Source organism: Sarcophilus harrisii, chromosome 2 (assembly GCF_902635505.1).
Source record: "Sarcophilus harrisii chromosome 2, mSarHar1.11, whole genome shotgun sequence".
Taxonomy (NCBI): domain Eukaryota; kingdom Metazoa; phylum Chordata; class Mammalia; order Dasyuromorphia; family Dasyuridae; genus Sarcophilus; species Sarcophilus harrisii.
In genome coordinates, this window is record NC_045427.1 from 25,263,581 (window position 1) to 25,286,680 (window position 23,100).

A 23,100-nucleotide genomic window follows, 5' to 3' on the forward strand; every position below is an offset into this window, starting at 1 on the left:
AGGAAGACTCTCACCAGAGTACTCCCATACTCGAGCCAGAAATGGGTTTACATCTCTCCCTGCTCTGCCGAGGAAGCTGTAACCCCTTGCCTAGGAGATCTACCCTCAAAGGCTTTTAAAACATGAATAAAAAGATGAAAGAACGATCGACAGCTTCTATGCAGAAAAAGAGCAGGTCAGCAAACCTGAAGAGACCTCAAACAGCAAACATGCATCAGACTGTCCTCCTTTACATGATGCTCTCATAGAAGAGACCATCAAAAGTCCAAAAGAGAGTAGAAGATAAATGGGCAAAGGAAAGAGAAGCCTACTAAGAGAGCAACAACTTCCTGAAATAGAATTGAAAAGTTAAAAATTCCCAGGAAGTGAGGAAACAAAATTGGTGAATTGGAAAAATAAAAAATCTCAGGAAAGTAAGAATTGTGAATTGAAAAAAAAGAATTCACTAGAAAGTAGGATTTGTGAATTGAAAAGACAAAGAACCTGCAAGAAAGTAGGATCTGTGGAATTGGAAAAGACAAAGAACACTCCAAGAAAGTAGGATCTGTGAATTGAAAAGAAAATAATTCACTAAAAAAAAAATTAGTGAAATGGAAAAAATTCCACAGACCAAAACAATACATTTAAAAACTCAATTGGACATATACAGAAAGAAGTAAAAAAAGCTAATGAAGAAAATAATTCTTTAAAAATTAGAACTGAACAAATAGAAACTAATGATTCATTGAGACAGCAAGAATCAGTCAAGCAAAACAAAAAATGACAAACTGAAAAACCATGAATTATCTACTTGCAAAACGACAGACTTGAAAATAGATCTAGGAGAGATAATATGAGGATTATTGGACATTCCGAAAACTATGATGAAAAAAGAGCCTAGATACTATTTTACAAGAAATCATCAAAGAGAACTGCCCAGATGTAATAGAATCAGAAGGTAAAATAGGCATTGAAAGAATTCATCGAACACCTTCTGAAAGAAACCCAAAATAAAAACCCCAAGGAATATTGTGGCCAAATTTCAGAACTATCAGATTAAGGAAAAATTTTACAAGCAGCCAAAAACCATTTAAATACCGAGGTGCCACAGTAAGGATCACCCAAGATCTGGCTGCCTCTACATTAAAGGAAAGAAGGGCCTGGAATATGATATTCTGAAAGGCACAAGAACTTGGGATGCAGCCAAGAATAAACTACCCAGCTAAGCTGAGCATTTTCTTCCAGGAAGAAGATGAACATTTAATGAAACAAATGAATTCCATTTGTTTCTGAAGAAAAACCAGAACTAAACAAAAATTTGATCTCCAACCATAGAACTCAAGAGATGCAGAAAGGTAAAATAACCTTTGAGAACTGTATTTCTGTTGTGGATATACAAAAAGAATACATGTATAATTTGATTGTACTGATATAACATAAAAAGGGAAGTAGATATGGAAAAGGGATGATGGCAGAATAAGGTGGGAGGAGGGATAAAAGAAGGAAACCACATCCCACAAAGAGGCAAAGGAAACTTATCATATCTGAGGGAATTTAGAGAGGGGAGGAACATTGTGTGAATCTTACTCATCAGAGTTGGTCAAAGAAAAGTAATTGACATTTGTTTTAGAGAAAATTCTCTCGCCTCATTAAAAGCGGGGAGAGGAAAAGGGAAAAGAAAAAGAATACAAGGGAAGGAAGGGGAAAGACCTCAAAGGGGGAGGGAGGGATTATAAAGAGGGTAAGCGTCGTGATACAAGAGGGTACATAAGTTTAAAAGGGGGAAAGAGGGTTGGGGGAGGCAAGAATAAGGAAAGCACAATCTGGGGTTATTAGGATGGCAGGAAATACAGATTTAGTAATTCTAACCGTAAATGTGAATGGGATGAACTCCCCCATAAAGAGGAGGCAGATAGCAGACTGGATCAAAAGTCAGAACCCTACAATATGTTGTTTACAAGAAACACATTCAAAAGCAGGAGATACATATAGAGTAAAGGTAAAAGGCTGGAGCAAAATCTATTATGCTTCAGGTGAAGTCAAAAAGTAGGGGTAGCCATCCTTATCTCAGATCAAGCAAAAGTAAAATTGATCTAATTAAAAGAGATAAGGAAGGAAACTACATCCTGCTAAAGGGTAGCATAAACAACGAAGCAATATCAATATTAAACATATATGCACCAAGTAGTATGGCATCCAACTTCCTAAAGGAGAAGTTAAGAGAGTTGCAAGAAGAAATAGACAACAAAACTGTAATAGTAGGAGATCTCAACCTTGCACTCTCAGAATTAGACAAATCAAACCACAAAACAAATAAGAAAGAAATTAAAGAAGTAAATAGAATATTAGAAAAATTAGGTATGTTGGATCTTTGGAGAAAATTGAATGGAGATAGAAAGGAATATACTTTCTTCTCAGCAGTTCATGGAACCTATTCAAAAATTGACCATATATTAGGACATAAAGACCTCAAAATTAAATGCAAGAAAGCAGAAATAGTAAATGTTTTCTTTTCAGATCATGATGCAATAAAAACTACATTCAACATAAAATTAAGGGGAAATAGACCAAAAAGTAATTGGAAACTAAACAATCTCATCTTAAAGAATGACTGGGTGAAGCAGCAAATTATAGATACAATTAATAATTTCATAATGTCATAATAATGACAATGATGAGACATCATACCAAAATTTGTGGGATGCAGCCAAAGCAGTAATAAGAGGGAATTTTATATCCTTAGAGGCTTACTTAAATAAAACAGAGAAAGAAAAGATTAATGAATTGGGCTTGCAACTAAAAAAACTAAAAAGACCAAATTAAAACCCCAATCAAATACTAAATTTGAAATTCTAAAATTAAAAGGAGAAATTAAAATATTGAAAGTAAAAAACTATTGAACTAATTAATAAAACTAAGAGTTAGGTTCTATGAAAAAGCCAATAAAATAGATAAGCCTTTGGTAAATCTGATTAGAAAAAGGAGAGAGGAAAATGAAATTAGTAGTCCTAAAATGAAAAGGGAGAACTTTCCACCAATGAAGAGGAAATTAGAGAAATAATAAGGAGTTATTTTTGCTCAACTTTTATGCCAATAAATCTGATAACCTAAGTGAAATGGATGATCCCTCCAAAAATATAGACTTCCAAGACTAACAGAGGAGGAAGTAAATTGCTTGAATAGTCCCATTTCAGAAAAAGAAATAGAACAGGCAATTAAACAGCTCCCTAAGAAAAAATCCCCAGGACCAGATGGATTTACATGTGAATTTTACCAAACATTTAAAGAACAATTGGCCCCAAATGCTATATAAATTATTTGATAAAATAGGGAATGAAGGAGTCCTACCAAATTCCTTCTATGACACAGACATGGTACTGATACCTAAACCAGGTAGGCTGAAAACAGAGAAAGAAAATTATAGACCAATCTCCCTAATGAATATTGATGCTAAAATCTTAAATAAGATATTAGCAAAAAAGACCACAGAAAATCATCTCCAAGATAATACACTATGATCAAGTAGGATTTATACCAGGAATGCAGGCTGGTCTCAATATTAGAAAACTATCAATATAATTGGCCATGTTAATAACCAAATTAACAAAAACCATATGATCATCTCAATAGATGCAGAAAAAACATTTGATAAAATCCAACATCCATTCCTATTAAAAACACTTGAGAGTATAGGAATAAATTGACTTTTCCTTAAAATAATCAGCAGCATCTATTTAAAACCATCAGTAAGCATCATATGTAATGGAAACAAACTGCAACCATTCCCAATAAGATCTGGAGTGAAACAAGGTTGCCCACTATCACCGTTACTATTTAATATTGTGTTAGAAACGCTAGCTATAGCAATAAGAGCTGAGAAAGAGATTAAAGGAATAAGAATAGGCAATGAGGAAGCCAAATTATCACTCTTTGCCGATGACATGATGGTATACTTAGAGAACCTCAGAGATTCTGCCAAAAAGTTATTAGAAATAATCCATAACTTTAGCAAAGTTGCTAGTTATAAAATAAACCCACATAAGTCATCAGCATTCTTATATATCACTAACAAAATCCAACAGTCAGAGTTACAAAGAGAAATTCCATTTAAAGTAACTACTGATAATATAAAATATTTAGGAATCTATCTGCCAAGGGAAAATCAGAAACTTTATGAGCAAAATTACAGACCACTTCTTTCACACAAATTAAGTCTGATCTAACCAATTGAAAATATTAAATGCTCTTGGATAGGGCGAGCAAATAATAAAGATGACAATATTACCTAAACTAATCTATTTATTTAGCGCTATACCAATCAGACTCCCAAAAAAACTATTTTAATGACCTAGAAAAAATAACAACAAAGTTCATATGGAAAAACAAAAGGTCAAGAATTTCAAGGGAATTAATGAAAAAAAAATCAAATGAAGGTGGCTTAGCTGTACCAGATCTAAAATTATATTATAGAGCAGCAGTTACCAAAACTATTTGGTATTGGCTAAGGAATAGATTAGTTGATCAGTGGAATAGACTAGGTTCAAGGGATAAAACAGTCAACAAATATAGCAACCTAGTCTTTGACAAACCCAAAGACCCCAGCTTTTGGGATAAGAAATTACTGTTTGATAAAAATTACTGGGAAAATTGGAAACTAATATGGCAGAAACTAAGCATTGATCCATACTTAACGCCGTACACCAAGATAAGGTCAAAATGGGTTCATGACCTAGGCATAAATAATAAAATTATTAATAAATTAGAGGAACATAGGATAGTTTACCTCTCAGACCTGTGGAAGGGGAAGGTCTTTATGACCAAAGCAGAACTAGAGATCATTACTGATCACAAAATAGAAAATTTCGATTATACCAAACTGAAAAGTTTTTGTACAAACAAAACTAATGCAGACAAGATTAGAAGGGAAGCAATAAACTGGGAAAATATTTTTACAGTCAAAGGTTCTGATAAAGGCCTCATTTCCAAAATATATAGAGAATTAACTCTAATTTATAAAAAATCAAGCCATTCTCCAATTGAAAAATGGTCAAAGGATATGAACAGACAATTCTCAGATGAAGAAATTGAAACTATTTCTAGTCATATGAAAAGATGCTCCAAGTCATTATTAATCAGAGAAATGCAAATTAAGACAACTCTAAGATACCACTACACACCTGTCAGATTGGCTAAGATGACAGGAAAAAATAATGATGATTGTTGGAGGGGATGCGGGAAAACTGGGACATTGATGCATTGTTGGTGGAGTTGTGAACGAATCCAACCATTTTGGAGAGTAGTTTGGAACTATGCTCAAAAAGTTATCAAACTGTGCATACCCTTTGATCCAGCAGTGTTACTACTGGGATTATATCCCAAAGAGATTATAAAGAAGGGAAAGGGACCTGTATGTGCACGAATGTTTGTGGCAGCCCTTTTTGTAGTGGCTAGAAACTGGAAACTGAATGGATGTCCATCAGTTGGAGAATGGCTGAATAAATTGTGGTATATGAATATTATGGAATATTACTGTTCTGTAAGAAATGACCAACAGGATGATTTCAGAAAGGCCTGGAGAGACTTACACAAACTGATGCTGAGTGAAATGAGCAGGACCAGGAGATCATTATATACTTCAACAACAATACTAGATGATGACCAGTTCTGATGGACCAGGCCATCCTCAGCAACGAGATCAACCAAATCATTTCTAATGGAGCAGTAATGAACTGAACTAGCTATGCCCAGAAAAAGAACTCTGGGAGATGACTAAAAACCATTACATTGAATTCCCAATCCCTATATTTATGCACACCTGCATTTTTGATTTCCTTCACAAGCTAATTGTACAATATTTCAGAGTCTGCTTCTTTTTGTACAGCAAAATAACATTTTGGTCATGTATACTTATTGTGTATCTAAGTTACATTTTAATATATTTAACATCTACTGGTCATCCTGCCATCTAGGGGAGGGGGTGGGGGGGTAAGAGGTGAAAAATTGGAACAAGAGGTATGGCAATTGTTAATGCTGTAAAGTTACCCATGTATATATCCTGTAAATAAAAGACTATTAAATTTAAAAAAAAAAGTACATACATCAAATAAACATGAGTACCAGAAAAAAAAAAAAAACATAAACTCATTATTAATCAATAGCAAGATATGGCTTCTGAAACTTGTCAATAATTGTATGACCTGATTTCAATACTTTTGTGAACTCTCCTCTAAAAAGTATTTTGTGGCTTGATGAGTAGTTATGTGATTTGATTATCCACTGATCATTTCAACTCTTGGATAACTTAGAGGCTTAAAGAAGTGAAATATTAAAAGCCAGCAAACAAAATAAAAACTCCAGAATGCCTTGGTTAAGGTTATAGAATAAGTAGATATCAGGGGAAATATTTTCTTTAATTTCATTATTCCTAACTTCTGGGAAAGATCATGACTACTCTATGTAATCTCTCAGTATTTTTTTATATATTTATTTTTGTGAGGGATAACTCTTAGATTTCTAATTTCACTGGCATAGGAATTTCCAATCCAAATTGGCTACTTTTCTGCTTTAAGTACTATTGAAAACTTAACACAATGCCTCTCACATAGTAGGTGTATAATATATTTTTTTAATTAATCTTAGAGATTTGCTGTCAGCAATAAAGGATTAACTGATTTCTCTATGGTTTCACAGCAATGATTTCTTAGAATTCGGATATGATACCAAATTTTCTGAACCCCAAAGATGAGAAGAGAGACAGATTAAGAAGAAAAAAAAACAAAATGTAAATGATTTCATAGTTTTAGTCAGTTTTGAACATCCATCAAAACCAAATGCTGTTTGGAGTAGTTTCTGAATCATGAGAAGTGTCATTGCATTTTACATTGGCCTATGACTTGGCCAGAGCCTTAGACATCAAACACATGTTTACTTCATGGAATTGAATTATTAAAACACAACTATATTTTTTGTCTAATGATTATTTTAAGAATGAGAACAGCGATCTAGAAGCATGTCAAAAGGAGAAAAAGATGGAGAAAATGGAGAGACCATTTCTGTATAAGGAATAGTAGGAAAAAAGGCAGAAGAAGCAGTTAGCCTTAATAAGCAAATACTAAGAGAAGAATTGATAGCTGTCTGCAAATATTTGAAATCCTGTCATGTGGGAAAGGGATGAGACTTGTTCGTTGTCTCCTTAGAGGATGGAGCCAGAGAAATGTAGGTAAGCAGCCCAAGAAAACCAATGTTAGCTCTGTGTAAAGAGCACTGTATGAAATGAAACAGGGCAACAATAGAACCATGAGACCAATGACTTCAGTGATCTCCTAATTGCTGAATGTTTTAAACAGCTGCTAGATGACTCTTTCCTAAGAGGAGAATATAGAATTGGTAACTATGGACTCAGCTAGAAGGTGTCCCATATGAAAGGCAAGTGCAATAGAGTAAAAAGGGGCTGAAATGAATCAGGGGAAGTGACTTTTAGTTTTTTTTTTCAATTATTCATTATCTGTGTGTTTACAGAAAAGTCACTTAAACCTTCTCTGTATATTGGCAGTTATGACTTTTTGCCTTTGTAAAATGGGTCTGATAGCCCCGCTTGAAGAAATAAGAAATGAGAGAAGGAAAGTGATTAATCTAAGATCATAAGGCTAATAAGTGCTTGGGACAACATTTGAATTCAGGTATTTCTGAGTCCAAATCTCTATTCACCATACTATCCAGCTTCTGAGCAACAGAGCTCTTCCCAGTACTAAGATTGTGACATTCCCTTCTCAGCTCCATTATTAAGAATAAATTAACAGGTTAAAGAAAATGCACATGACAAAACTGGTGAGCATAACATGGACCTCTGCATTTCCAAGGGATGTTGTTTAGAAATTTCAGCCCTAACAATATTATCATGTAAAACTGAGGGCTCTGATTTACAAGAAAAATAACCATAAAAAATTACATTTCATTTATTACAGTAACACTTGGCCTGCTCAGAGCCCCATCCCTTGAAGATTCTCCAAGCAATTTACACACATTAATTGGCTAAGCCTCCCAATTCCCTTGCGAATTAGGGATTATCATAGCACTTTAATCATAGGTAAGTGCTTTATGAAATTAATTAATTTTTGCAGTGCCTCAGGTTTAATTTAACACATTTGAATGGCAATCCTCAGAAGCCAGAAGGGCTAAAGTCAAAATGCTTAGCTGACAAGACTGAAGATGTGTCTTCCTGGTGCAATTTATAATTCCTCCAGGGGACCTGGCAAAATCCAAATTTGGGTTAATGTTAACATTGTCCACTCGTGTCCACATCTCTGCCTTCTGGCTAATGTTCGATATGTGTTCTTGATGTAAGTAATTCATTCCATCACTAGGCAAGGTTAGTAATAGATTTTGACCTTGGTGTAGTTCTTGAGCATTTCTATAACTAAGTATAAGACAGGTAGAAATTCACTATTTGCTGAGATTTAAAGTATCCTATTGAAAGGTATTTGCCAAATACTTATCTCCACCAATTGCTTGACATTTTCTAGGAGAGAATTAGCTCTTTGGTTTAAGGAAACTAAATGCCATACTAAAATGCATAGGTTATTAGAGAAGACAACATAGACTGCAAAATGCAATTACATTTGTTTGGACTTTGAATTAAGCTCAAGCCAAGTGAGAATAAAAGCACTATGGAGTGTGTGGAAAGCTGACTTTGCATATGGAAAACTTGAATCATCTCTTAAGCGGGTTGTCTTGATCTGGATATGTCATAAAACTACTTATCATCCTAATTAATTCATAAAAATTGTAAGTTTCAGAGTATTTTACAATCTTCAATGACAAAGGGCAATTTTCTCCTTGAGAGTACCTTATAGAAATGTAGTCAGATGTCTACCTCCAGTAACAACCACAAAACAAATAAACAAAGTAAGTCTGCTAAGCACTGAGGATATAATGACAAAAGCAATATGTTCCCTGCCAAATATGGTAGCATACCCAGATTGGGTCACTGTAATTATCCATAGGTCAGCAAGACAGTATTTCAGCATAGGAAGTGAGGACAATATATTAACCAAATATTAGACACGGTCTCTTCCACATCTAATTTGATTTGATTTATGTGATAGATAATTCATTTGAATAATTACTTTAGATTTGAAGGCACCAGAAAAGGAGAGAAAAGTTTCTGGAGACATACTATTAGGTGAGGGCCACTCAACTTTGCAAAAGTAAGTCACTGGGTTTTGCAGTATGCATTAATATAGCAAGAAAATCAACAAAGAAATGAAAAAAAAATAGAAAGACAGATGGAAAAAACCCACCAAGTTGAATAAATCCGTGATTTTTGTTAGTTCTGAACTTCTACTTCTATGTAATTGGGTTGGTGAATTATTCTTGAATCATTCTAGGTTGGTGTACTTGACTTCCCTCTCCCCACAAAAAAAATCTGAAAAATTGCATGTAAAATGGCACAGTGCAGACAGCTCCTAATTAAAAGGCCAGGTTCCTGAGTTTAAATCCTACTTCTTCACCTCCTCCTAATTGTTTCACATTGGAAATGCAATCAATGAACTAATCAAAGAACAAGTATTTAGTATCTGCTGTTAGTCCAGGTGCTATGCTAATTCCTGAGGGCACCAATACAAATAATGAAGTAGTCAAGTTCCAACATTCTTGGCTTCAGGTTCTTCTCACAAAAGGTGGCTAGGCTCCCTGGCCTTTACAATCCATTTCCTGGTCTCAAATTTAACTGGCAGTAAAGTGGGTAGAGTACTGAGTTTGGAACCAAGAGGAACTAGATTCATATCTTCTTTCAGATAATAGTTACGTGACTCCGGACAAATCACTTGACTTTTATCTGCCCTATTTTCCTCCATTATAAAACTGGGATAATAATAGTATCTATCTCTCAGGGTTGCTGTGAGGATTTAGTGAGATAATATTTATGAAGTGCTTAGAAGAGTACCTATCACATACTAAATACTTAATAAATATGATATTTTTTTCCTTCCTCCCTTCCTCCCTCCCTCCATCCTCCATTCTTCATCCTTTTCTTTTTTCCTTCCTTCCTTCCTTCCTTCCTTCCTTTCTTCCTTCCTTCCTTCCTTCCTTCCTTCCTTCCTTCCTTCCTTCCTCCCTTCCTTCCTTCCTTCCTTTCTCCTTTTCTCCTTCCTTCCTTGCTTCTTACCTTCCTTTATTCCTTCTTAGTGTAGGTATACCCAGGAGGAAACTCAGATTGTGTTTATATCATAAGTTAAACCTGCTGTCTTTTCACAGGTCTCCCAGTGCCCATCCAATATCATGGTATCACACTCCTACCACTTTATCCCTTGGTACCCTTTGTTTTCCTAAAGGTCTACCTTTGGTATCAACTCATCCACAAAATGTTTTTGATAGACAGTTCTGACTGATTTCTCCTACCATATATTTCTTAAAGGAGTTAGTATCATCTTTTTCATTGCTTTTTAAACATTCTGCCTAGCACCATATTTATTTTGCTTGTATTTATTTCCCCTAGTAATTAACTTGTAAAATATTTGAGACCAAAGAGGGAAAAACTATTTTGAAAATCTAAATATTGCAAAATATGAATCAGAAAGCACATGCAATGGCCTATACCTGTAGTTTTCTCTCTTGGTAAAAAAGAGATAGAGGTATATTTTTAGATCTCTTTTTCTGGAAAAGATATCTTATTATACTTAGGATTCAACTTCAGCTTTTCTTCCTCCCTTTTTATATTGCTTATATAGCTTTGCATCAATTAATAGAATACATTTTCATTTCTCTCTGTATTTATTATAATTTCTTAGAGTTAATATATAACATATCCATTTCACAATCCACTGATATCAGTTTTTTCCCTTTATTTTCCACTACACAAAAAGTGGTGCTATAAAAATTTGTATCTGTATTCATTTGAGTGTATATAGATTTATCATTGACCTCCAATATAACCTTATCAGTGAGATATCTAAGTTAAAGGGTATAGATATTTTAATTACTTTTTATTTATAATTCCCAACTGTTTACTAGAATGATTCAACCAAATCATATTAATATATCTGTCTTAGAATCTGCTTTCAAATTGACATGCTACCAAAAACCACAGTCAGTTTTTGTAGATCTAATTCAATTTTAAAATACTTATTAGCGGTTATTTTGTAGCAGGCATAGTTGTAGATTTATATAAAAAATGTTCATAAATACTTACTATTTTCCAGGAACTTACAGAACACTGGTGAAAAACAGAGAAAAGTAAATATAACATAATGGGGGAAGATAGCAACAAGTAGAAAGATGAGCTTTTTAGCTCTGAGTTTTCCCCTGAGTTGAGCTTTGATTCTAAGAAGCAGATATGAGGAGGGAGTGCTTTCCAGGAACAAAGAAATGATGATGGGAGAAAGACTCATGAATTTATGGAGCATCTTGAAGGTCAGTTTAATTGGAATGCAGAATATGTGAAAAGGAATAATATAAAATGTCTGGCAAAGTAGGTAGGAACCAGCATGTGAAAAGCTTTAAATGCCTTGTAAGAAGCATACATTTCTTTTTTCCCCACTGGAGACAGTAGGGAGCCACTGAATATTGTTATATAGAATAGCAACATGATCAGTTTTATGCTTGAGAAAGGTTATTTTGATATTTATAGAATTTCTCATATATCCCTTTTTATTGAACTCTCCATTATCACGCACTAAAAACAATGAAGTAAAATCCAACAAACAAGAATAGATGTTGGAAGTGTAAATTGCATTCTTCATCTGCTTCCCCCCAGAGTAGGGAAGCTGACTTCATTACAACTCTAATTTTTGTATCTAATACTTTGCATACTGTAATATTTTATCTTTGCTACAAATTTTATTTTTGAAGTCACCTTGGGATTTTCCCAGGATCATACTATTATTTAAAGTTCATAATCCTAGTTTCAGTATCATGAGGAGTTGTGTTCATCCATTGTTGCTTTCACATTCTTCTGAGACAGGATTGTTTCTTGTCCTTTTGACTTCTTCTGCTCTTATGATATCTCCTTAGCTTATTATCTGTACTGAAGAGAAAACACTAATGAGGCCTGACATTCTCAGTGCTATTTTCAAGAGATTTTTGAATTCTGACCACCATCCCTCTTAACTGTTTTTTTTTTTCTTTTACTATATAAATATTTATTTCCTTTAGAACTTTCTTTTGAATCTCTGGAGTCACTGTTGTTTGTTATTGGAGGTGTAAAGTACTGACCTTTTTGTTAGTGGGTATTTTGGATGGTAAAGGGGCATCTAGCAGCTCTATATGGTACGTATTGTTCCTGAAAGAAACAATGACATCAAAGGCTGTAGCCCAGGGATGTGATTTGATTTGATACATGGGTTTACTTACTGTTTTCCCACTAAAATTTTGTAAATATGCTCTCACTCTCCCATACAAATAACTTGTGAATTGATAAAAAAGTGTAACAGTTTCTATTCACATTCTGATGGTAGTTTTTTTTTATTTTTGGCTTAATTTTAAATAAATAATTTATGTCGATTCAAAGGAGACGTTATTTTAGCAGGAAACAGATATAGGGTTTTAAGAGCTACTATGCTAATAAGTAGAGGAAGAAACTTTTAAGTGATCTCTATATGCTAATTTTGGAGTTGGACTAGATCTGTGATTTCATTGCTATAGAGAACTTCCAAAGAGGAAATTTTCTCTTCTAATTTGAATATATTTAAAACTGTAAGGGATCATCAATTAAGATCCCCCATTCTGCACATGAAGATTTTATAAAAAAAAAAAAAAAGAAGAAGAAAGAAAATTTAGAAATGAAAAGGTTAAGTTTCTGAGGCAGAATTTGATCTTGGGTACTTTTGACCTCAAGTCTACTGATAAATTCACCACATCTCCTAGTTGCATTGTCTGTACAAAGATGATGATATATATTTGCATGAACAGAGAGTTTCACAATTGATGACCCACATTCTTCCTGTTTAATAAAACTCATTTGTGTATCATGGGAAATGGGGTTAAATCCATAAATGCAGAAAGAACTAAAATATGCATTGTTGACTTCCTGAATATAGCTCTAAAACCATTATGCATGTAAACCACCTCTGAGTGAGGGTAATTTATCCTTAGCATTACATTCTTCAAATTCAGTTACAATTAATCTCATGTGAAGAAGATGAAGTCAGAGATTGTGAATGTGAGCATGGAGTTCATGGTCTGGGTGGTTGGCCCAAATGTGTAAGTTAAGTGCTTGGGACTTTTGACAGATCATATTTCAAATCCAGTCTCAGTCACTTACTAGCTATGTAACCTTGGGTAAATCACTTAACTCAGATTGTAAGAGAGAGAGAGAGAGAGAGAGAGAGAGAGAGAGAGAGAGAGAGAGACAGATAGAGACAAAGACCAAACAAGACAGAGATGGAGAGAAAGAAACACAGAGAGAGACAGAGAGAAAGAGAAAGGAAAAAGGGAAGGGAAAATAACATAAGATGAAGGGATGAAGAAAGAAAGGAAAAGAAAGGAAGGAAGAAGAAAGAAGCAAAGAAGAAAGGGTGGAAGAAAGGCAGGTAGGTAAGAAGGAAGGAAGGAAAGAAGGAAGGAAGGAAAGAAGGAAGGAAGGAAGGTAGAAAGAAAAAGGAAAGTTTATATGGTTCCAGCCAATGTGCTTTTCACATAAAATTACAAAGCTGTTTCTTTGCAAGAGAAAGAGATAGAAGTGTCTGGAAGATTTCCATCTCCCTGACAGAACAGGGAATTCCTATTTACCTTTCCTTGCCTTTTGTATTTTTCAAATGCCTACAAGATATGTTCTGCATGGATTATACCACAACTCTGTAACCAAGACTCATGTCCTGGTCTTTGTAAAGTTAGGGGACAAAGTAGACTTGCTGCCCAAACTCCATATTTGTTCTATTTTGGATCATTCCAAAGCAAAACAAGATGACATCAGTAGCTCCATTTCACATAGAAAGTTGTCACTCCAAAACACCCATACCATGTGGCTTACTCTCTTTTTTTGTCACCTTTATGATAGCAGCAGAAGCTGATTTTTATTTAGTGCTTTAAAGTTCAAAAAGTCTTTTAAAGGAATTATTTAATTTCCTTGAAACCTTGTGAGACAGGTGATAGTATTATCTTCATTTTATCCAAGAGGAACCTAAGGATCAAAATGAATTGTTTATGGTCACAGAGCTAAAACTGTCCTGGTTAAAATTCTAAATCAGATTTTTTTAGGTCCAAGTCTAGCATATATCTTTTTGGTAAGATTTTTTTCTTCCCCAGAGACATATTAATTGTTGCTATTTAGTCTTTTTCAGTCATGTGCAACTGTTTATGACCTCCTTTGTGGTTTTCCTGGAAAAGATTCTCGAGTAGTTTATCATTTCCTTCTCTAACTCATTTTATAGATGAGGAAACTGAAGCAAGCAGGATTAAGTAACTTGCCCAGAGGCACACAGCTACCAAGTTTCTGAGGCCAGATTTTAACTCAGGAAGATGAGTTTTCCTGACTCTACATCCACTATCTGCTACCTATCCACTCAATAAACCCAGTGATCAACACTTCACTTTGCCAACTCTATCCTTCAACTTGTGCCTGTAACAATATATTTATATATTCATTGCTGGTATATATTCATACCTTCTCTCACTGAAAAGTTCTTGATGTGGGGTGAAGTGAAAAAAAAGCGACATTTGAGGATCACAGAACCTTGGTCCAAATACCAACTCTGTTACTTATTACATTATCATGGACAACGCACTTAGATTACCTATTCTTCAATTTCCACAACTATGAAATGAAAAACTAAGAAGAGATACCAGCTAGAAGTGGAAATGAATTTGGACGGCTTCTAGTTTGATAATTTGATTTCATAATTGAAGAAACTTAGGCCCAGAAATGTTAATGAACTTGGAAGGCTACTATGGTATCACTGTTTCTCTCCCTGACAATCCAGTATTCATTGCCATGGGAATTTTAACTTCTTTAAAAACCTTTCTTTAAAGTGCTCTCTCTGTCTCTTTCTATCTTTCTCTGTCTATCTCCGTCTATCTGCTTATCTGTCTCCCTCTGTTCTGACTCTGTCTTTCTATCTGTCTCTCTCTTTGTGTCTCGCAGTCTCTGCCTCTGTCTGTCTCTGTCTCTGTCTCTGTTTCTCTAATATGTTGAATGTTCAAGGATAAGAGTGGGAGTTAAATGTTAAAATGTTTATGGCATTTATTTCTATGCATCTTTCCAAGTGCCAAGTATAAATGGGAAACCAACATTAACAAATAAGTATCTGCTGAGGAAGGCCATTTGTCAATCCTGACTTGCAATCTAGCTGATGTCCTTAGAAACTTACCTCATCCAATGGTCCCCCAGCATTTGGTGCTTAAGATATCTGTCTCTTACTTTATAAAGAAAGCACATTTAGATGACACTTTCTTATTATGATTGAGTCATTTCAGTTATGTTCAACTCTCCATGACCCCAATTTGAGTTTTCTTGGCAAAGATATTAGAGTCATTTGACATTTCTTTTTTATCTTCAAAGAAGCCAGATTTTAATTCAAGTACTCCTGATGCCATGGTCAGTGTTCTCTACTCTGTATAGCATTACTGAGCATTGCATCTTAGTCTACAATATAATACCAGTGTCAAAGTATTGTTCTTTCACTGATAAATGTTATGTCTAGTCTTGGGAAGACATGGTATTCTGTAGTCAAAAAAAAGATGACTATTTTAAGTAGCCTCAAACACTTAATACTTTCTAGATGTGTGATCTAGGGCAAGTCATTTAACCACAATTGCCTCAGCAAAGAAAAAAAATGTTACTAATTGTAATGATGATAACTAGCTCTTATTGTGCAGTAACAGGTTTACAAAGCACTTGAAAAAATACTATCTCTAATGATTTTTACAAAATTTTGAGAATGTGAGTCCTATTCTTATGCCATTTTGGAGAGTAGGAAATTAGGGCAGATGGGGTGCAATGACTTGTCCAGGGCTACAGAGTTTTTAGGTGTCTGAGTTTGGGTTTGAATCAATGTCTTCCTGATTCCAGGCTTAGCACTTTAGTGGTTGCATTACCCAAGATGTTTTGCTTTGAGAAAACTCAAAATTGAATCTTAGCTAACCTTCACAAGCATTGATTAAGAGCCTACTAAATACCAATAATTGTGCTAGAAACTGAGTATACAAAAAACCAGCAAAAACCCACAGTCATTGCTTTCATGGAGCTTACAATCTATTGGAAGAAACAAGTGTAAAAACAAATGAATGAATGAGTAAATAAATGAACAGATAAACAAACAAGTAAATAAATAAATGAAAAATGAATATGCACAAACTGAATAGAGATAAGAAAAAATGAAGATAATCTTATAGGGAAGAGAAAAAGATTGAAGGATGACTGGGAAAAGCTTCATAGAAGTGTGATCTTTAAGTTTAAGAACAGGAGAGAATACAGGAAACTGAGATGAGGAAGGAGGGAAAGAATTCCATGAATATGGGACAGACATTGAAAAATTCTGGTTTTGGGAGATATTCAAAGAATAGCAAGGCAGTCAGTGTCAATGTATCACAGGTAAAATGGGAGGAGGAGTATGATATTATAAAATAATGAAGATAAGAAGGCTTAAATTTTATTTATTTATTTTTTTAAGTTTCTGTTTTCAAAACACATGCACACATTATTTTTCAACATTGACCCTTGCATAGCCTTGTGTTTCAGATTTTTCCCTTCTTCCCCTCATCCCCTCCCCTAAATGGCAAACAATCTATTACATGCTATACATATTAAAATATGTTAAATAAAATATGTGTATACATATTTATACAATTATCTTGCTGGACAACAAAGATCAGATCAAGAAGGAAAGAAAATGAATGAGAAAACAAAATACAAACAAACAACAACAAAAAGAGTGAGAAAGTTATGTTATGATCCACATTCAATTCCCATAGTCTTGATGGCTCTCCTTGTCACAAGATTATTGGAACTGGCATCAGTCATCTCATTACTGGAAAGAGTCATCTTCATCACAATTGATTGTAGTATAATATTGATGTTGCCATGTACAATAATCTCCTGGTTCTGCTCATTTCACTTAACATTAGTTCATATGTCTCTCCGGGCCTCTCTAAATCATCCTCCTGATCGTTTCTTATAGAACAATAATATTCCATAAAATCCATGTACCATAACTTATTCAGCCATTCTCCAACTGGTGGACATCCACTCAGTTTCCAGTTTCTTGCCAATACAAAAAAAAAGGCTGGAAGGCTTAAATTTTAAAGGTCTTCCAAAGCCAGATATCTTGTATTTTATTCTGATTGTATTTGGGAATTACTGAGGTTTTTGTTTTGTTTTTATTTTGAACAGATAGATAATATGGCTAGACATGTGCTTTAATTTGATGGATAGATGGAAGTTATATTGAAATGAGGGAAGACTCAAATCAAGATTATCCAACCTTCAAACTACTTTACTAGTCAAGTATGAGGTGAGCAGGGTCTGGGCTAGAGAGGTAGCATCAGAGAGGAAAAAGAAGTATATAAGAGGGATGTAGCAAAAGTTGAAATGGCACAACTCTGGATATGAGAGATGAGTAGGGAGGCAAGTGTGACCCCCAGGTTGTAAGACTGGGGAAGGAGAAGATTGTGGTACCCATGACAGTAATGAGAAAACTAGGAAGAGGAGAGAATTTAGTAGGAAAGGTAAGGAATTTAGATGTACTGAGTTTTAGTTCTTATAAGACTACCAAGTTATTGGGGTCCTAAAAGTAGTTGGGGCTGGGCAAATAGATCTGATAATCACATGCATAAAGATGATATTATCTATGAAAAACAGGCAAATAACAATCTCTCTGAGACATAAATATTTTTGTCTTTTATTTATATATTTTTGTCCAATGAGAAATACCATTACAGTAAGGAACAGGGGTTGAGGAAACTTCTATCAGTGCAAATGAATAAATTTTCAGTAGGTGAGATACATATTTTACAGAGGTTAAACACCATATTGAAGTTTTACATTTTATCCCAGAATAGTAATAAACTACTGCATATTTTTGTGTAGGAGAATGTGTTTTAGGACGATATGTGTTTTAGGAAATTAATTTTGACAACAGTGTAAAGGATGTATTGGAGAACAGAGAAACTAGAACTAGAGCCAGTATAAAAAGTTATTGCACTAATTTAGGTGGGAAGTGAATTGAGATGGGAGTTGTGTGAGTAGAAGGAAAGGAAAATAGAGGAGAGACATTGTGGATCTAGAATCAGCTGGACAAGGTAACCGATTGCTTTTAAGTTTATGGTGGGGAGAAAATAGAGAATAGAGGATGATTCCAAAGTTGGGAATCTAGTGAATGGGAACCCTCAACAAGAATATAGAAATCAGAGGGGGTGAGGTATTGGGAAGAGGGAGACATAATAATCCCAGTTGAATTTTTAAATTTAAGATGCATTTTTGTGAGACAGGTGGTAATGCTGATCAGATGTTTAAGCAATAAATGAGAGCTGGTATATATACTGTTATTGTTATTATCTGCATAGAAATGGTTATTAAACTCCTTGCAGCTAAGGAAAACACAAAGTTGAAAGTATTGCAGTTTTAAAAAGAAGTGGAACAAGGTACTCGGAGGGAAGTTGCATATAATGACTCTTCTGATTTTTAAAGGTTGTAATGCTATAAAGGAGTTAGATACTTTTCGCTTGAGTCCAAAGGGTAGAATTAGAGTAATGAGCTTCAGAGGTAAAATGTGGCTGCCATATTTTAAGAGTAATCTATCGACTGATCTAATTGTTGTTAAAAAAAAACATGCCAATAAGTCAGGCTTAAAGAGAGATGATGAAACTCCTACCCCTTAAGATAGTCTGTTTTGCTGTTAGACATCTGTAACGGTTGAGATGTTCTCCTCTGTATATTCAGCTGAAACAAGATTATCTGCATTTTCTATTCATTACTTTTATTGTAGAGTCTATTTCTACCTTCTATTCTGCTAGCTTGCAAATTCTGCAAGCTTCCTTCATCTTCCATGTACCAAAATCTCATGTACTTGCTTACATCATGTCTCTGGGGATTTCTCCTTTTTCTGGTGAAAAATCACCAGTTCCCCTCAATGATCCTAACATGACATTGAGATAAGTGGGGTTTTTTTGGTTGTTGTTGTTTGTTTGTTTGTTTGTTTATCATTTTGGTGATACCTCAGTTCTCTACATATAATCCAGTTTGTCACAGATTTCTTAAAAATGTTTAGAATTGAATACACCATTCATAATATTTCTGGTGGTCTTCACCTTTTCAAAAATCAGGCAAAAGACTTATAGTTGTTAATCTATTGAGCTTCTCCTTTCATTAAAGAATGAAATGGACACTAAATTTAGTGTGGGGCATCTGATTTTGATTCTAAGCTTTATTCAATGAGAGTCAACATAGCCTAATCAGGTATTGGACTTGAATGCATAAAGAATGGGATTCATATCAAATTTACAGGCCATGCTATGTGTGTGTGATCTCAGGCAATATGTTTCTTTCTGAACAAAATGACTATGAAATATAAAATACTCGAGATATGAGGCACAAAATGAAAGTCTTTGCCCTTAAAATTACATTCTAAGGTAGGAAAACAATACATTCAGAAACACATTCACATGGCTGTGTGGTAATGTGTATATGTATAAATGCACATATGCATATATATATATTTAAGTTAATATATACATAAATACATACATATACACACAATCGGTTTTGAGAGTAATATTACTAATCAAGTATTCAGGAAAGATCTGCAAAATATGACACTTAAAATGAGTCTTGAAGAAAGTTAGTAAAGTCAAAAGGTGATGATAAGAAGGGAGAGAATTAATTGAATAGGCATGAAGACAAAGGAATAGATGTTATATAAAAGTTTATCTAGGACATGGAATAGATAAGGAGGAGTAATCTAGAATCAATAGATTCCAATGAGTATACTTAACATAAAATTTCAGAAAAGAGAAAGAAACTTTTATTTAGAAATGCTTGTCAAACACTAATCTTCAATTTCTAGACCAATATCTTTTGGTGTTCCAGCTAATAAGATTTTGAATAATTTTTAAAATTGAATTGGTAAAAGTTATCCAAGTAGTTATATTGGGTCCAATGATAGTCATACTGTATACATTTCTTTCTTTTTTTAATTTTGACTTTTGTGTGTGTGTGTGTGTGTGTGTGTGTACATATGTTTGTATGTCTATAGAAACTGAAACTTTAATCTCACAGTTATATGTGTATATGTGAGTGCAAACCATGTCACTGTCACATATAGACATCTTTGAAAATATCTCTGTGTGTTTCAAATGCAGGTGGAATATTAAAAAATCTTCACTAGCTTTTAACTGAAATGTAGCTTTCTTGTAATTATAGAGGAAGTCTTGAAGAATCAGATTGACATTCTTATCAGCTCAATTGCCTTTTTTTCATTAGAGAGAAATCTTTGATTTCATCTGGACCCTAGGAGAGTGTAAATTCAGATTCAAAATATTATCCACAAAGTGATTTATCTGTCAAGAAATAATCATTCATCAGCATGTATTGTTTATTATGTGGGGGGGTCTTATGACTTCCTTCTTATATTCTAGAAAATTAATCAAGTCTTTAGGCTGTAGGGGACCATATGAGCTTAATTTAGCCAGTGTTTGAAATCCAGGCAAGCTAGCAGATGATGATTTATGTTAAACTTCTCATGTAAAGATCCCATTTATTATTTTCATTTGATACAATAATCCACCTAAGATGTGTAGTGTAGGCAATATTATCCTTCTTTGACAGGTAAGGAAGCAGTGTGAGGCACAATAAAAGTAAGCTGTTCAAGGTCACACAGATCTTATTAGTTGCAATCCTATGTTAAGGATCTGGAGAGTAAGAGAGACAGAAAGAGAGAGAGAGAGTGAGAGAGAGAGAGAGAGAAAAAGAGAGAGAGAGAGAGAGAGAGAGAGAGAGAGAGAGAGAGAGAGAGAGAGAAATTCAGAGTTCAACAACCTATTAGCTAGTAATCAATTTTGGTATTATCCTCAAAATACCTACTGTTGGATGTTAGTTATTCAGACACTAGACAAATGGAGGATAAGACTGAACCTGGATAGCATTTGACTCTTTCATAAGGAGAGATCCAAGATAAAATAAAGTGAAATTGACTACAATTAACAAGGAATGAAAAAGGAACAGTGTTCCCATTGGTTTCACTGATTTATTATCATTTTCTTCCACAGACTTTGTCATGAGAAGACAATGAATTAATCAGAACAAAGATGTCATGTGAACTTGGTCATTTGGAAACGACGAATGGCTACGTGTTGAAGATTTATCCAGTTCCATTAACTTATTTGAACTCTGATCCAACAATATTTTGAGTGTGTGCAAGAATGGAGCAATTGTTTTATCAAGAATAATGAAAAGAAGGCTTTGACTCAGGCTTTTCCTGTGATTTGTACAGGGACTGCACTCCACAGCTGGAAAATCACTGTGGTTGCAGTTTTTTCAGGCTCACTCAAGTCTCTGACCTTTCTTAGAGTGTCTTCTTCCTATCTGAAACAGAAATAAAAACCATTAAGAAATAGGCCCTTCTTCCCAAAGCAATGTGTTTTTTTCTTCTCTCCTTCTTTCCTTCCTTCCTTCCTCCCTCCCTTCCATCCTTCCTTTCTTCCTTCCTTCCTTTTTCTTTCTCTTTTATTTTTTTCTTTCTGTGTCTTTCTGTGTCTCTCTGTCTCTACCTCTGTCTCCCAATCTGTCATTCTCAGTTTCTTTCTGTTTCTTGTCTCTCTGTGTATTTCTGCCTCTATCTCTGTTTCTGTCTGCCTCCTTTCCTCTCACCCTCCCTCCCATCCTTCCTCTCTCACTCCTTCTCTCTCTTTTTTGCTGTTTCTTTCTGTCTCTGTCTCTCACTGTCTTTCTCTCTGTCTCTGTCTGTCTGTCTGTCTGTCTCTTTCATTTCTAGCCTTTGACAATAGCCTTCCCGAGCACTTATTCCTTAATCACTTTTTTAATTAATGCTTGATAAAAATGAGAATTGAAAGCTTTCATCTTTTTATTAAAAATATCTTTGCTTTGGATAGTATCCTGAGAATGTTGGTGCTATATGTAGGAGATTGTTTATTAAACATTAAGCTTGGATTGAGCAAAATTACCCATTTCTGTGGGTCTACTAAATTTAATGCTGTGTGTATATATGTATATATACATGTGTATCAAAAATAGAATCTGTCCTTCCTACCTCACAGATTTCCTTTTATGATCAAATGAGACACTATATATAAGCTTGGAACTGAAGATCAGTGCATAAGAAGGTATTTTACAAAATATAAAATACATTCACATAAGAGATATTGCTTATACTGTTCAATATTAATGTGATTATTAGCATTAAATCATATCGGATTTAATTGATGTGGGGAATTTTATCAATTAACAAGTATTGCTCAGACACCTACTATGATCTAGTCATTATGTGAAGTACTTGTGACACTAATGTAAAAGTGAAGAAAAATTGACCCTCAGGGTGTTTGCATTCTATCTCTATTTGTGAGATGATATAATGTCACAGATTTGGAGCTGACCAGAACATTTTGGATCATCGATTTGAACCACCTCACTTTACAAATGAAGAATCTGTGATTCAGAGACACACCTATATACAAGTGCATGCATACACACAAATCTATACATGCATGTAACAAACATACATAATAAATGCATAATATTTGGGGAGGGGAGAAGGCACTAACATCTAAGGAAAAGTCTTATATAGTAGCTGATATTTGAGCTAAGTTTTGTACCAAACTAAAGATACTAAGAGGTGAAATTGATTTTTTTTTAATTTCCTAAATTTATCTATTTAGTAATAGGTTTTTATTTTAAAAATATATACAAAGATAGTTGTCAACATTTATCCTTGCAAATTTTGTGTTCCAAATTTTTTCTCCCTCCCATCCCTTCCTCTCGACAGCAAGTAATCCAATATATGTTAAACATGAGCAATTCTTCTATGCATATTTCCACAACTATACTGCACAAGAAAAATCAGAGCAAAAAGGGGAAAAAAGAGATAAAAAAGAAAAAGCAAGCAACAGCAAAAAAGGTGAAAATACTATACTGTGATCCACATTCAGTACCCCCAGTGTTCTTTCTGGGTGCAGATG